Source organism: Pan paniscus, chromosome 16 (genome assembly GCF_029289425.2).
Source record: "Pan paniscus chromosome 16, NHGRI_mPanPan1-v2.0_pri, whole genome shotgun sequence".
In the NCBI taxonomy this organism is placed as follows: domain Eukaryota; kingdom Metazoa; phylum Chordata; class Mammalia; order Primates; family Hominidae; genus Pan; species Pan paniscus.
In genome coordinates this window covers 12,717,978-12,732,016 of record NC_073265.2, presented here as the reverse complement: position 1 = coordinate 12,732,016, position 14,039 = coordinate 12,717,978, and the positions used below count along the sequence as shown (strand labels likewise).

The 14,039-nt window shown below is 37.6% G+C and overlaps 1 pseudogene; it reads right to left on the bottom strand.

The window, feature by feature from the left end:
* Positions 1-720: 720 nt before the first annotated feature.
* LOC112439084 (POTE ankyrin domain family member E-like) overlaps positions 721-14,039 on the bottom strand; it is a 115,743-nt pseudogene continuing 102,424 nt past the window's right edge.

Sequence of the window (14,039 nt, the reverse complement as noted above, 5' to 3'; positions counted from 1 at the left end):
AATTCATTGTCTTCTGTAAATAAACCTGTTCATGTCTTGTTCTCTGGAAAGAAGTCTCAGCTCTCTGACTTTGGTCACAATCATGTAGAGCAGTAGCCAGTCTACAATGATGTAATTGAATTTCCATTTCCAGTGTTTCGTCGTTGTGTCTTACATTGTCCAGTTCAGAACTGAGCATTTTATTCTCAGTTGTCAACATGCTAAGCTGTCCACTGTACAGAAATACTGTTTTTGTTAATGCTTCCTCATTGAATTTTTTTTAAGGTGTGCACTTTTTTCCAACTCTCCTTAAGTCAGAGTACAGGTAAGCCCTGGCTGCCTCCAGCCATTCTCAGGGAGACCAAAAGCCTTCATACACCCCAAGTTGGGGTACAAAAAAGGGGGGCCGCGAAGGCTGATCATTCTAAATAAAACAAAATTAAAAAGTATTTAGGCAAAGATTCAAAAAATTTTGCATTATGTAATTTGCATGAAAGTAATGCCATCACCTCCCCTGTGTGAATTAGGGAGAGGACTGGGCCATTCTCCTTAGAGAGAAGTGGGGTGGCTTTTAGCAGGGCAAGGGGCTTCCTGAAACAATCCATCTCACAATATTTGGAATGACTATTGAAAAGAAAAACAATGTACGATCAAAGTCCTCAGCCACATTGTAGAATTTTTGGGGAAGCTCACCCCAACCAACTGCTCTCGCCTTCACCATTCCAGTTTTTAAATCCTGAGTCAAGCCAATAAAAAACAAAACAAAAAAAATGAAGTAAGAAAACAATTAAAGCCATGCCAATCTCATGTTGTTTTCTGCGGTTTGGTTTTGTCAAGAAAGGGTGTAATGCAACTAAGTCAGCGTCCACCTAGAAGCATTTGCGGTGGACAATGGAGGGGCCTGACTCATCATACTCCTGCTTGCTGATCCACATCTGCTGGAAGGTGGACAGCGAGGCCAGGACGGAGCCACTGACCCACACGGAGTACTTGCGCTTGGGAGGATCAACAATCTTGATCTTCATCGTGCTAGGCACCAGGGCAGCGATCTCCTTCTGCATCCTGTGGGCAATGCCAGGGTACATGGTGGTGCCACCAGACAGCACTGTGTTGGTGTACAGGTCTTTGTGGATGTCCACATCAGACTTCATGATAGAGTTGAAGGTAGTTTCGTGGATGCCACAGGATTCCATGCCCAGGAAGCAAGGCTGGAAGAGCAACTCGGGGCAGCAGAACCGCTCGTTGCTAATGGTGATGACCTGGCCGTCGGGCAGCTCGTAGCTCTTCTCTAGGGAGGAGCTGGAGGCCGCTGTGGCCATCTCCTGCTCGAAGTCCAGGGCAACATAGCACAGCTTCTCTTTGATGTCATGCACGATTTCCCGCTCGGCCATGGTGGTGAACCTTTAGCCACGCTCGGTGAGGATCTTCATGAGGTAGTCAGTCAGTTCCCGGCCAGCCAGGTCTAGGTGCAGGGTGGCATGGGGGAGGGCATTCCCCTCATAGATGGGCACAGTGTGGGTGACCCCATCACCAGAGTCCATCACAATGCCAGTAGTACGGCCAGAGGTGTACAAGGACAGCACGGCTTGGATGGCCACGTACATGGCTGGGGTGTTGAAGGTCTCAAACATGATCTGGGTCATCTTCTCGCGGTTGGCCTTGGGGTTCAGGGGTGCCTCGGTCAGCAGGATGGGGTGCTCCTCGGGAGCCACACGCAGCTCATTGTAGAAGGTGTGGTGCCAGATCTTCTCCATGTCGTCCCAGTTGGTGATGATGCCATGCTCCATGGGGTACTTCAGGGTCAGGATGCCTCTCTTGCTCTGGGCCTCATTGCCCACATAGGACTCCATCTGACGCATGCCCCCCATCATGCTCTGGTGCCTGGGGCACCCCACGATGGAAGGGAAGACAGCCCGGGGGGCATTGTCACCTGCAAAGCTGGCCTTGCACATGCCAGAGCCGTTGTCAATGACGAGCACGGCGGTATCATCATCCATGGTGAGCTCATTCAATTGTAGACCCTTTAAAAGATTATCATTCTTTTTTTCCACACTTTCAATTTCCTCCAAATATTTCTTTTCTCTTAGCTGGCTCTGATGTTTCATTATGTCTAGTTTCAGTCTTAGCATGACAATTTCTTCCTGCAACGTACTATTTTCATGCAAGAGGTCTTTTTCTTTCTTATAACTAAGAGAAAGCTAAGTAAACAAAGGGAACTTTTAGTTAGCACTCAATAGATTGATATATCATGATTTCTTCTGAAATTAAAAAATAACATCTGTATTTGTATAATGAAAGAATCCCCACAGTGGATATTTAACTGGAAAAAACTGGACAAAACCTCAAACTTAACAGAGTGTAAATTCCTCTAGTGATTTATTTTTCATAGTCTTTAAATAAAGATGTAAACTTTTAGGAATCTGCTCCTGAATTCCTAAAAGTTTAAATATTTATTTAAAGACTATGAAAAATAAATCACTAGAGGATTTTTAAGAATCTCAGAATTTAAAAAGCCTTTCTCTGAGTTACAAAAAACCCAGAGGCATAAAATATAAGATTAATACATTTGACTGTATTTTTAAGATTAGGTTTATACTCTGATATCTAACCTATCAACCACACCATCCTAAGAGCCTTAGCTATGCATATATTTGGACAGAAGCAATTTCTCAAAGTTCTTTAAGTTTCTTTTACTGAAGAACATTTTACCGATATTCTACATTTCTAATATTTTTATACTCAGTTATAAGAAGTATATTTATTTATAACTTAAATCTAAGCACTGTACCCTTCTACACTGTACACATCTGTATCTAAGCATTGCACTCCTACATACAATACTGAACTCATTTAAGATCGTGATTCTTAAAAGGAGAAGTCAAAAAATATATACAAGATGCAGGATTTTCCCCAGGTCTGCTGATGCTACTTCTAGTGATCCTCCACAAAACCACAGTTACTTCTGTGGTGTAAATATATAAATACAAAAGAAGCCTTTTGTTTCAAAATATGAATGGTAAGTAAGATACAACTTATAGAGATTTTCTTAGAAATCATGAGGTTCTTTGCCATTGTGATAACTTTTATTTTCCTCTTTATAATGTTTGAAACAGTAGTAACTGTGAAATAGGAGAAATATACTCAACTATTTCTCTAGGAACAAAATACTTATCAATAAATTATCACTAAATGTGTATCATGGCATGTCATTGTTTTCAAACCTCTTTACATTGAAATGAGAATTTACTTGGAGCAAAGTGTTCCTCTCCACAAAAGTAAGGATGATGACATCCACAATGTGGCCTCTGACCCAACTATATATTTCCTACTTTCCTATCAGTGAAAACAATCCATTGACTTCTCTATTAACATTTTTTAAAAAAACTAATGTCCAAAAACTAGAAAATTTGTTTTTAGTAGCAAAACTTATTTTTGATATGGAAAGATCATCAATTCTTATGAAAAATATCAAATGCTTCTCCTTTGGATTGAGGCCATTGTGAAGGTCACTACTCAACTGTTGCAGGCAAATGGAGTTGAATTAAGAACATGGCTTTATCCTATATGTACAGATATACATACATGACAAAGGATATATAGAATATATACACACATATATGACTTAAAAATCCTTTGTATATCCAAAATACATAGTTTTTAAAAAATATATACACATATAAAAACATTTGAAAATAACTAAATACCTCAGAATTCATTTTCAGTCACTTCTGTTTTTCTTCATGAATCAGAATCTCATCTTGTAATATTCCAGTGTTCTGTTCTTCAGAAAGTTGCTTCTGAGTATCATTTTGTTCATCACTAGAAAAAAATTTGATTTTCATGAAATACTGGAGGTGTCCCCAAAATGATCTACAGGGCAAGATGGCGCCATCAGATGTCATTCACACAATGTATATCTGCACATTATTCCAAGACAAGGCAAAGGGGTCTCACATCTGTTAACCGAGTATCCCCAACCATGCTGGCACCAGGGACTGGTTTTGCGGAAGATAATTTTTCCAGGAACCTGGGGTTTGGGATGGTTCCAGGATGATTCAAGTACATTACATTCATTGTGCACTTTATTTCTATTATTATTAATATATAATGAAATAATTATATAACTCACCAAAATGTAGAATCAGTGGGAGCCCTGAGCTTGCTTTCCTGCGACTAGATGGTCCCGTCTGGGGGTGATGGGAGATGGTGACAGATCATAAAGGCATTTGATTCACATAAGGAGTGAACAACCTATATCCCCTGCATGAGCAACTTACAACAGGGTTCAGGTCACACTCTTAGGACGATCTAATGCCACCGCTGATCTGACAGGAGGAGCAGCTCCGGTGGTAATGCGAGCGACAGAGAGTGGCTGCAAACAGATGAAGCTTTGCTTGCTCACCTGCCTCTAACTTCCTGCTGTGTGGCCCAGGTCCTAACAGGCCAGGGACTGGTACTGGTCTATGGCCTATAACTCATACTTTTTATGTTTATTTTTTGGAAACATTTTCCACTTATATTCTTGATTCCTATGTATTTTATAAACAACTTAGAAATTCCTTTTAGAACAAGACAGGGTCTAATATTATGTTTTTAACATAGGACTTTGAAATAATTTTATCTGTGTATGAGAGAGAGATGTGAAATAAACTCATCGTTAAGCACTTTCCATTTTACTTTTATTTCATGCATATTAAGAATAAAACTGGGAAGTCCTAGGCAAAGCAATTGGGCAAGAGAAATAAAGGGCATCCAAATTGGAAAAGAGGAAGTCAAACTATCTCTTCACCAATGATATTACCTTATACCTAGGAAACCCTGAAGACTCCTACGAAACACTCCTAGATTTGATAAATGAATTCAGTAAAGTCTCAGAGGTTACAAAATGAATGAATACCAATCAGTAGCACCACTACACACCAACTACGACCAAGCTGAGAGTTCATATCAACAATCCAATCCCTTTTACAGTGGCTGCAAAAAAGTGTGAAATACCTAGGAATATGCTTAATGAAAAAGGTGAGTGATCTATATAAAGATAACTGGAAAACACCACCAAAGAAAATAACAGATGACACAAACAAATGAAAATACATCCTATGTTCATGGACTGAAAGAACTGATATAGTGAAAACGACCATAGTGCCCAAAGCAGTCTACATATTCGATACAATTCCTACCAAAGTACCAATGTCATTCTTCACAGAATTATTTTAAAATGCTGACATTCATGTAGGACCACAAAAGAGCCTGAATAGCAACAGACATACCAAGCAAAAGGAACAAATATGTTGGCATCACATTACCTGACTTCAAATTATACTCTAAGGCCACAGTAACAGAAACAGCGTGGTACTGGTATAAAAACAGATACATAGATCAACGGAAGAGAACAGACAACTCAGAAATAAAGCCGCTACAACCAAGTGATCTCTGAGCAAGCATACAAAAACATACACTGGAGAAAGTACAGGTTATTCAGTAAATAGTGCTGGGAAAAAAAGTGAGCCACATGTGGAAGAATGAAACTGGATCTCTATCTCTCAACATATACAAAAATTAATTCAAGATGGATGAAAGGCCTAAACCTAAGACCTGAAAACATTGGCCTAGGCAAAGAATTGATGATGAAGACCTTAAAGCAAATGCAACAAAAATGAAAATAAATAAGACCTAATTAAACTAAAAAGCTTCAGCACAGCAAAAGAAATAATCATCAGAGTAAACCAACAACCTATACAATGGGAAGAAAATTTGAAAATTATGAATCTAACAAAGGACTAATATCTATAACCTACAAGAAACTCAAACAAATCAACAGGAAAAACACAAATATTTCCATTAGAATGTGGCCAAATTACATGAATAGTCATTTCTCAAAAGAAGATGTACAAACGGTAAACAAGCATATAAAAACATGCAAAATATCTCGAATCATCAGGAAAATGCACAATAAAACGACAGTGAGATATCACCTCGCTGCAGCCAGAATGGCCACTATTAGAAAACAAAAAACAACAGATGTTGGTGTGGATGTGGTGAAAAGACAACAGTGATACACTGCTGGTGGGAATGCAAATTCATACAAATCTATGGACAACAGTATGGAGAGTTCTCAAAGAACTAAAAATAGATCCTACCATTTTATCCAGCATTCTCATTTCCGGATATCTACACAAAATAAAAGAAATCGTACTCTCAAAAAGACACCCGCACACATATGTTTACTGCAGCACAATTCACAATATGCAAAGATATGGAATCAGCCAGTGTCCATCAACTGATGAGTGGAATAAAGAAAATGGAGATATATACAAATATATATGTCACATCACATGTATGTATCACATATATGTATGTGTGTATATACACTCACACATATACATATGTACATACCCGAGACTGGGTAATTCATACACATACATACCTGAGACTGGATAATTCATAAAGGAAAGAGGATTAATTGATTCACAGTTATGCATGGCTGGGGAGGCCTCAGGAAACTTAACAACCATGGTAGAAGGTGAAGGGGAACCAGGAACCTTCTTCATAAGGCGGCAGGAGAGAGAGAATGGAAGGGGAAAGAGCCCCTTATGAAACCGTCAGCTCTTGTGAGAACTCACTCACTATCACAAGAACAGCATGGAGGAAACCGACCCCATGAGCCAATCACCTCCCAGCTGGTCTTTCCTCAACACCTGGGAATTACAATTTGACATGAGATTTGCATAGAAACACAAAGCCAAACTATTGGGGGGGTATCCTTATTTTTAAAATATCTAAATGTCATTATTTATAATTCAAAATAGTAATTTTTATTAGTTATGATTTTGTTTGAAAATAGAATGATCTGATAAATTTTCTTCACTTTTAACCTATTCCGTCAAAATATATAAAAAGCTAGATTTGCCAGCAGAATATTGTAACTACGTTTTAATGAGATAAAAATGTATAACAACATCACTATTATTGTACAGAGAAAAAAGTGAACATAAAAAGGAATTTAAAAAGACAATATGACTATCATATACATACATGAACTGACAGACTAAAATCTCCTACTGGAGATTATGTTAGGACTTGAGCAAAAGCTTCTAAAAATACCAAAAACAAACACAAAACAATTATTTTTAAGAAATAAATTATACAGAGAACTCTTTTGGTTAAGATGATGTATCAAAAAAAAATCTTCGTGAGAGCTATTATTAACCAAGTCATCATAACCAAAACTTTAAATCCACAATTCTGAAATATTAAAAAGTTTCATTTTGAACATAGTTAATGGAAGGCAACTTTTGAACAGAAAATTTCTGTTTAAAGTTGACTCAAACTTAGGAAAGAATTGACCTGTAGCCATGGTAACAAGACGCCACCCAGAGCCAGTTCAAAATCTAGTCAATCGATCAATGACCACTGGCCTTGCTCACCAACCAATATCAATGTGAGCAGCTTGCTTCTGAAAGACAGCCAAGCAGCAACAGCTGCTCCATCAGAATAGACAGTGCCTGACCAGTATAGTCTTACTATCCGAAGCAAAAGATTCCAACTGTCTTTTTATTTCAAATACCAAAGGTCTATAATCCCTTGGAAAGAATTTGTGAGTCCATTACATTTACCACCCTAATATTTTTTTAAATAAAATACTAGTGGCCGGACATGGTGGCTTACGCCTGTAATCCACCCAGCACTTTGTGAGGATAAGGCGGGTGGATTGCCTGAGGTCAGGAGTTCGAGACCAGCCTGACCAACAGGGTGAAACCCCGTCTCTACCAAAAATATGAAAATTAGCCGGGCATCATGGCACGTGCCTGTAATCCCATCTCCTCAGGTGGCTGAGGCAAGAGAATCACTTGAACCCAGGAGGCGGAGGTTGCAGTGAGCCGAGGTCACGCCACTGCACTGCAGCCTGGGTGACAGAGCGAGACTCTATCTCTAAATAAATAAAATACCAGTAAAGTTTGCAATTCCTCTGACTCATTTTACCATAATTGCAATTATCATGATTACCAGTAAAAGAATAGTGAATAACCACAATATTGGACTTTTCTCCCTAAGTGAAAAAATATTAATATAAAGAATGTAGCTTATAAAAAGCCAAAAGAATTTTAAAAATACATATAATTACCAGGCAAAATTGTTAAAATGAACCCTGTCAAACATTTTTTAAGTGAGAATCAATCAAACAATATAGCCAGGATAAACTCCATTCATTCATTTAATACTTATTTATTAGGTAGCTACGTCTGATAGGCTAGGCCTTTTTCTAAGAAGTAAGGATATGGTAATGAACAATAAAAACCCTATTCATGAGAGTGAGATAAACACACAATAACAACAGACAGATAAGGCAAAATATACAGTACATTAGAGGAGAAAAACTAAAGCAGGAAAATGAAATGTTTACCTGTTTGATGGGAAGGGTCGTGGGAAAGTTGGGATGGCCAGAAAAGTCCTTGATGAGAAAGAGGATTTTTCTTTAATACAAAGAAACTTTTATTTGTATATCAAAGACTCTAAAAAATGATGATGTTAACAGAGTTGATGTCAAGACACAAATAGGTTTGAAGTTAGAGATGATAAATCACTGTTTCATTGAACCTTCCCTCAATTACGTTAGAGAGAATCCCTGGTATGCTCCCAATTGAATCTTAAGCCTGATGCGTCCTGGTGATACAATCGTAATTCCTTTCTGTTAGTCCTCGTTATCTCTTTTTCTTTTTCTTCATTTTTCTCTGGACTAGGAATTGTGCTGGTACATGGTTCTTCCTCCAAAAGTGGTTATTCCTTAATGTGTTTCTTTTTACTCTTTTTCTTCTTCTTAGAAAGGGGATTTTAAGTAAAAAACTGAAGTAATGGAAACAGTAAGCTAGAAGAATATCTGGGGAAAAAGCATTCCAGACACAGGGAACTGCTAAGTGCAGAGGTGTGACTGGAGTTTTTAAGCACTAGAGATAGGTAAGGAATAGCAAGAAGTTCAGTGTGGCTGAAACAGAGCAAAAGAGATAAGAAACAGAAGTTTAAGCAGGAGAGATAACATGCCAGATGGTTGACTGCCTTTTAGTTAGTAGGAGGAACTCTGACACATACTCAGCGTGAAATGGGAGGCAATCAGAAGGGCTGGGGCAGGGGAATGACACAATTTGACTTATGTTTTAAATACATCCACTGAGTTAAGAATTGATGAAAGGGGAAGTTTTTAAAAACCAGGACTATCAATTCCCAGTCTATGACACTCATCTAGACGGCAGATGATGGTGGCTCAGATGTACAAGATATGACTGGCTTCTGGACATATTCTTCAGGTAGACCTGATGAGATTTACTGAGAGATTAGATGTGAAGTGTCAAGACAGAGACAAAGATGAGTCTAGAATGACACCGAGGTTTTTGGCAGAGCAACTGGAAGAGTTGCCATTAACCAAAGTAGGAAAGACTACATGAGGTGTAGATTTCAGGAAGGCCATCAGTAGCCCAATTTTGGATCTGACAAGTGTGTGATACCCAACAGCTAATCAAATAACTATTTATTAGGTAGCTACGTCTGATACGCTAGGCCTGTCAAGTAGCCAGGCTGATACAGAGATCTGGAATTAAGGAGTGAGATCTGAGTTGGAGACATGCATTTGGAAATCACTAGCATATATACAGTAGAAAAAGTCATGAAGGGCCAGGCACTGTGGCTCAGGCCTGTAATCCCAACACTTAGTGAGGCCAAGGCGGGCAGATCACCTGACATCAGGAGTTTGAGGTCAGCCTGGCCAACATGGGGAAACCCTGTCACTACTAAAAATACAAAAATTAGCCAGGTATGGTGTCACACACCTGTAATCCCAGCTACTCAGGAGGCTGAGGCAGGAGAAGCGCTGGAAGCCAGGAGGCAGAGGTTGCAATGAGCCAAGATCGTGCCAATGAACACGAGCCTAGGGGACAAAGCCAGACTTCATCTTAAAAAAAAAAAAAAAAGTCATGAGAAAGAAGATTGAGGACGGAGCCATGAGAAACAACAATGTCCAAAAGGAGAAAGATGAGGAGGAGCAAGCAAAACAGACCATGATGAATGGACTAGAAAGGCAGGAGTAAAAGCCTGAGGGAGTGAGGTCCTGAAAGACAAATGAAGACGCCGTTAGGGAGAAGATGCCCTCCATTGGCTCAAATATTGCTGACCCATTAAATAAAATGAGGTGTAAGAAAAAATGCATAGATTTATTTACAGAAAAAAGTAGTGATAACCTCGAGAAAAACAACTCTGGAGGAGTACTGAAATTGAAGACTTACTGGCATTGAGATCAAGAGTGAATGGAAAGAAAATTTGAGTTCGTGAGTGTAGACAGTTACTTAAAGGACAACATACTTAACACTCATGACTGAGAATGATGTAATTTTCGTCCACAGTCATGGAAAAGTGATAGACAAGAAATAGTTTCCAAATTTTACATAACAGGTGGAGGTTTCAAATGCTATGTAACAATTATATATTTCAAAGGTTATAAAAATTATACACATGTGGCATTAAATGCCAGACCAAGGTTTTAAAGGCCCCTTGAACATTTCTAGATTACATAAGCTGATTATCATTTTGTTCATGCTTATACATAAAGACCAAGAAATACTAAAGGTCTCAACAAGAATATTTCTTGCTTGATAAAAATCAGCCAATTCTAGGACAGTTGACACTCATCAAATACAGAAAGTAATTGATCACAGTAAAATACTGAGTTCTATTAACAGGAATAAAGTGAGAGAAATGCAGAAAATAATCTTATTTTATAAATGAAGTTTTTAAAATTACATGAAGTCACTGTGGAAAAATATAGTGAGGTGAATACTCAAATATATCCTTTTCTCAAAGGAAAGTTAATGTCACCCATGCAGGACACTTTTACATATAAGAGTCAATGCATTAGCAGCCCCTTCCTTTGAGCACAAGGGTCAGCAAATAAGCACCTGTGGGCCAAATCCAGCCCACTGACTGTTTTTGTAAGTCAAGTATCCTGGAACACAGCCATGCTTATTCACTTTACAGTCCATAGTGTCAATTAGCTGGGTGTGATGTTGCACACCTGTGGTCCCAGCTAGTAGAGAGGCTGAGGTGGGAGGATCACTAGAGCCCAGAAAGTCGAGGCTGCAGTGATCACACAACCATGATCACACAACTGCACTCCAGCCTGGGAAACAGAGCCAGACCCTGTCTCAAGAAAATAAATATACGTAGTCCACAAAGCCTAAAATATTTACTAATTGGTTCTTTGCAGAAAAAGCTGGCCAACTCTTGGTTTAGTTGATCAAAGATCTTTGATGTATTTTAATAAAAGTTTTACCCAATACACTGAAATGTTTATATTAAATATAGATCCCCATGTACAATCCCTTGGCAATATTCAGACTGAGGGTCCAATATTTCAGCACTCAGGCACTGACAACAAAAATTTAATAATTAGCAATCTTGTTGCTAACAAGTTACAGTGTCAATGTAGCATGTAGCTTCCATTTCCAACACAGCAGATATTACAAGAATTTTAACAAGAACTCTTAAGATGTGTCATCAAACTAAATGCTTTAAATACATTTTATCTGTGAAATAATCAGTATACCCTAGATCTAACCTCATTTTTCAAAAATGGTTGCATAATACATTATTTTGGGGGTATGGAAATTGAGCTATTTCCTATTGATAAGGAAGTAGACTAGCTCCAAATTTTTAATATAATAATGCTATAATATATGTCCTTATATGTAAGTATGTATGTAACATATCTACACAAATATCCTTTACATGTATTATACATCCTTACTCTGTTATATATCTGTGTGTGTGTGAATATGCTACTAAATTAATGTTCAAAATGTATTTGCCAACAGTGTATGAAATGTCTTTTTCAGTGAAACCATTTCCCTTGCAGCAACACAGATGGAGCTGGAGGCCATTATCCTAAGCAAACTAATGCAGCAACAGAAAATCAAATGCCACATATACTTACTCATTAGTGGGAACTAAACATGAGAACTCATGGACACAAAGAGGAGAATAACAGACACTGGGGCCTACTTGAGGGTGGAGCATGGCAGGAGGGAGACGACCAAAAAACTACCTTTCGAGTATTTTGCTTATTATGTGGCTGATGAAATAATCTGTACCCCAAACCTCCATGATACAGTTTACCTATATAATAAACCTGCACATGTACCCTGAAGCTAAAATAAAAGTTCACTGAAAAGAAAAGAAAATGTCTTTTCCCTCACATTTGCCAATGCTGGCTATTCTTCAAATAAATTAATGACTGGAAAAAATGGTAACTCATTGTTTACTGATTTTCATTTTTCTGATTAACAGGCAAGGCTGAATATCCTAGCAAAAGTATAAAATTTGTTCATCATGAATTAGATTGACAGCATATAGTTATCTCCTGTTCAATGTTGCCACAGACTTACCTGTGATACTGTTCATTCTCAGTGTCAGGAAATTGCTGGCTTTCAGGTGTTCTGCTTTTCCTTGGTGGAATTACTCCATCATCACCATTGCCAGCAGTGGCACCGTTAGTCAGGTTTTCTGGGAATCCCATATGAGTACTTCCGTGCTTCTTCATTTCTTCTTCAACCTTGAATGAAAGTTTGATATTAAGGATAGTTATCCCTTTATTGAATAGAAAGAATATTTTTAATTGATTTTATCACTTGACCAGTTTATCATTATTTTAGTCATTAAAAACATCTCACTCTTAAATTGGATCATATACACAGAACTATTACCATATAATTTTAAGATGCACTTATCATATCACTAATATATCACAGAAATTTTTGTAAAGTTTGCTTCATTTCTGTTTCAATGAGTAAAACAGAATTTTCCAAAATTCAAAAAGGGCCCTCCTCTATTTTGTGCTTTTATTCTCAATCACTCTTCAGAATCTTATATATGTATTTACCCCCATTTGACTGGTGGGAACACATACATAAAAAGACAAAGATGCAAAATGTGTCTTCATCCCTCTTTACCACCTAGATTTTACATTAAACAGTCATTTTAGAGGATGAGACACCGTGGGGCTTCGGGAATAGAAAGGAAGTTTGCCCTTTTCTGCGCTAAGACATTCTTCTCCCCCACTGCCTTTGAGCATCTTTTTTCATTAGGTTCCTGGGATATCAAAAACACGAAGGTGCTCACTGAAACATGGGAACCAAAGTTTCCCACAATATAAGGAGCAGAGTGAAACTGCTGAGGTACAATCATGGAATTCCAGAAAATGAGTTGCTCCCCAGATTTCACATTCGATAGCCATAAAATTTTCTAGCTGGAAAATACACAGAATAAAAAATTATCTACTTTAGCCACATTTTCTATTGATAATCAGACTAAAACCAAGAAAAATAAAATTATTGATCCAAAGCTCCTAAAGTGGCATTACTTAGCACTTTACGGCACCATTCGGGACTATTCCATAATAAGGAAAGAATATCTCTAGGGTTTGCATCTCTTTAAAATTCAATGTATAGAATTCTGAGTTAAGTATTAAATTTTTCACTGATGATTTATGCTACTTACATGATAGGATCATGTATGCCTACATTTACTACACTTTGTTAAACAACATAATGTAAAAATCTAATTCAACACAAACATTTGAATATAAAAGTATACCTTTCTATCACCACCTTTATTTATTTCTGGTTCTTGAGACATTTTCTGCAGATGCAAAAACAGAAGGTTAATTTGCTTGTTGTATTTCTGTGATGTCTCCTCTTTTGGAGCACATGTTTTTAAAATAATTTTATTCTTAAGTAATCAAGTATGGACAATAAAAATTAGAAAATAATTAAAATTAAACTTAAAAAAATAAATAATAATTAAAATTAAGATTAACTTTTTAATCTGTTTAGCTACCGCCACATCACTGGCTTCTAACATGTGAAAAATAATTCACCTTAGCCAAAGGGAGAAGAAAAACATGAACCAGCAAACTTAACTTGGTCACTATTTGTTCAGACTAAACTTAATTTCTTATGTGTTAAATCTACCAAAAATGAATCAGCAGATCATTTGTAGTGTTGCAAAACCTTCCTCAC